Below are 3,866 nucleotides of genomic sequence, written 5' to 3' on the forward strand. Positions count from 1 at the left end.
TAGACGAAAGATCTCATTTTTGCTACCGCTCTCCCTCTTATGAGTCTCTGTCAGCCGTTGTTTAGTAGCTTTCAACGCGAGTTCAGTCATTCTCTTAGATACTGAAAAGTATGAACTGACTTAAAGCACGAACATGAAGGAAAGGCTGAATTCGAAACATCTTGAATCGGATTCTCTCTTCTCAGAGAGCTTGAGAGTGAAATGAGTGGGCCGGCCAAAGAAGACCACTATGGAAGTGAAAGGGGAGGGCAAGAGCGGTTCGAAGACCATAGCCCGATGTGGGTACATTGGCGTCATCGTCGTATGAAATTCACGCACAAAGGGCGCCGCATCACTCTCAATGGCATTCAAGATAATCCTTCCTGCCGTCCAATCTCTGTCCGTAAGCTGCAAGGATTGCTGAAACGGGGTGCTATTAGCCAGTGTGTGCAAGTGCGTCAGATTCACCAGGAGCATGATCTGCAAGCAATTACTCTGGATGCTGATCCTGCAGAGCAGACACCTCCAGCTGTTCAAGAACTGCTACAGGAGTTTGATGCTTTGTTCCGGGAGCCAAAGGAATTACCCCCTCGTCGTGCCTGTGACCACCAAATTCCGTTGGTGCCAGGTGCAGTGCCAGTCAATGTCCGGCCATATAGATATGCACCCCACCAGAAAACAGAGATTGAGAAGCAAATCTGTGAGATGATGAACAATGGCATTATTCGTCGCAGCACGAGCCCCTTTGCTTCTCCAGTGCTCTTGGTTCGTAAGAAGGATGGATCCTGGTGCTTTTGAAATATCCTATGCCAGTCGCGGGTTGTCCCAAGCTCAACGTAGGTTCGCAAGAGAAAAAGAGGGGGGTACCTTGTCTGTCAGTCGAAGAAGGCAACAAACAAGTGGAAGCAACCGATGCTTTGGTCATTCTACTCCTTGATGCCAGTCTGTGCTTGCTGTCATGCTGGCAAAAGCGGGGGTTTCGGCCGGCTTTACCTACTATTGGATTTGAACCAATGACTCTCGCCGTATGAAAGCGATACTCTAACCGCTGAGTCAAGTAGGTCAAGCTGAGTCAAGTCAGAGAAAATCGAAAAAAAGAGAAAGCCAACCAAAGCACAACCAGAGTTCTCCGCGGGGTGGAGCGCTAAGAAAGAGAAAGCGTTATCGCTATACGAAATGAAGCAGCGGCTAGCACACTAAGATAAACCACTTGGTTTAAAAAACAGCTTAGTGGCGTGTGATTTCAACACTATTCCAGAGGTATATGACAAAAATTGTGGGAGAGACCTCTATGTTCCTCAGCTTAAATCATTCTATGATTGTTTACAATTATGTCATCTATTTTACATGAGGGCTAGAGGGTGGTCTTGGAGCAAGAAAAGTGTTGAGTCCAGGCGCATTATGGTACGACTGAGACTGAGTTGGGCAGGAGCAAGCGGTTGGATTGGCCTGACTCTTCAAGACCAAAGATACTCGGCTTCCTCTTCATCAAGTCACGAAATTCGACCCTTAGTTAGCAGCACCAAAACTAGAGCAGGCCCAAGACAAGCAAGAACAGTCAGTCAGCACCGATCAGGCAGGAAGCAGACAGTAAGCTAAGAATACTGGAAGAAGGTGGTCGCTCAGCCAAAGCCCTAGTTCAACCAGAACAGTAGGGAAAGCGGTAGAGGTCGCTCTGTAGCTTTGGTCGTCGCACTCTAATCCGCTTTAGAAGAAGCAGCTATTCTATTGCTTGGCTATAAAGCCTATAAGTAAGAACTCTGGGGAAGGAATCCGATCTGCAGATGAAGCAGAAGCAGGCAAAAGGCGAGCGCACAGCGAGGAATTTTCCATACTAGATCGACTCAACATTACCGAATCTACTCTGAGACTCTCTTCTCTTCATGGTTGGCTGTAAAAAAAGAGTCTCTTTAGTCCCCAACTCTATGGATTTTACTTTTTGGCTCAACACCCTGCTCTCGACGTTTGCTCGGGACGGGAGGCTATGAAATAGTTGAAAGCAGATGCAACATTAAAGAAAGTCAATCCAGTAGCCTTAAGTCGTACCGAACACTATGTCCTAATAGTAAGGGATTTCTTTCAACCCGGTGGTAAGCCGGTGGTACCCGGAGAAAACGTTGCCCGAAGGAAGGGACTAAACCCATCTGTTCAAGTAGTAGCCAAGTAGTACCGAAGGAGTATCTCTGAGTTAAGGAGTACCGAAGGGAAGGAAGAAAAACCAAGTGAAAGAAAGAGATCGCAATGGTCTAAGATATAGTCAGTGAACAATAAGTCAGATCTGATGTCGGATCGAAACAAAAATGCAAAAAGACAACACAAACGTAAAAGATCGAACTCTAATTTAGTTACTGAGTGAGATGTTTTGCTACCTACAAAAGGTTGGTTCTTCCCCAACAACCCCTAGCCCTCCAAGGCAGTACTCTTCATCGGCAAATCCGAATGTCTCGATCCGAGTTGAGACCCACCTACAGAAATTGATCCATCAACGGCGTTTTCTATAGTGGCAGGAAGTCTCCAACTCTTCGATATGCGCTAGCTAGGTAATCCCTTTACTTAATCTGATATGGGATCTCTTGCTACCAGAAAGGAACTGAACTGGCTTGCCCGGAAAGAATGGATTGCGACCCTTGGAGAGCTAATGGTACTGGACTGATAGCGCACTGATTGAACCGACCCCGGACGTACCACTGGGGAACCTGTGGCTGGAGAGAATCTCTCGCGATGGAGAAATGTCAAATAGGAAGCTCTATGGAGGCACACATCATGTCGTTCGTCATCGAAATGGGACTGACTCGCTCGGGAACAGGCACAGGATTGAGGAACTTTCTGGCGTAACACACCCGTAATGGGGCAATCTGACTAGCTGGTCAAAACCCTTTCCACAGTGTTTAAGTGGTGCTGGAAGGAATCAAGAGGGGAGGAGGAAAGTTGTACCAGGTGGAAGGAGAAGAGCTGATTGCTACTAAATCAGAACAAGCTTAGTTCTGCATGATGGCTCAATGGTGCATGGTCAACTTAGTAAACCTAACATCTCTGATCTCTGATCCAATTTCAACCCTACTTAACTCTTAAGAGTAGGTGTTTCAAGAACCAAAGTCCTTACAAAAAAAAAGAATCCATGATCACTATAGACCCCCGAAGGTACTGAGCCCAAACATCTGAAGCCATACGGATACTCACATCTGCAAAAGGCTGAGATTGAGAATTGAGGAATTGCTGAAGAATTCACTGATACAATCCTCTACTAGCCCCTTTGCTTCACCTGTGTTGTTAGTGAAGAAGAAGGATGGGACATGGAGGATGTGCATTGAAACCAGGCAGTTGAATGCCAGTACAGTAAAGAAGAAATACCCAATTCCGGCACATAGATGCCCTATTGGATGAGTGGTGCTAAATATTACAGCAAGATTGACTTAAGATCTGGCTATCATCAGATCAGGATGAGAGAGGAAGACAAGCCCAAAACTTCATTCAGAACCCTGTAACTATGAATTCAATGTGATGCGGGCTTACAAATGCTCCTGCAACGTTTCAAGCACTCATGAATGATGTGTTCAAGCCCAGAAGATTTGTGTTGGTTTTATGATATACTTCTTGACAGTAAAACACTGAAGGAGCATCAACAGCACTTGCAGCTAACACTTTTTCTGCGGAATCAGCTACATGCTAAGATGAGCAAGTGTGAGTTTTGACTTTCAAAGGCGGAATATTAGGGGTAAAATGGAAAATAAGGTGGCAGATGCATTTAATAGGAGAAAGGCCGGAACATCTGTCCAGCTGGTCCAAGGTGTGCAAACCGCTTTGTGAAGGCCGACTGAGAATGAGGGACCTAGTAGTGTATTTCGAAGCCTTCTAGGCAAAGCTGCTTCGGCGTGCACTGAAAGGGC

This window comes from Triticum dicoccoides, chromosome 5A, assembly GCF_002162155.2.
Source record: "Triticum dicoccoides isolate Atlit2015 ecotype Zavitan chromosome 5A, WEW_v2.0, whole genome shotgun sequence".
Classification (NCBI taxonomy): Eukaryota; Viridiplantae; Streptophyta; class Magnoliopsida; order Poales; family Poaceae; genus Triticum; species Triticum dicoccoides.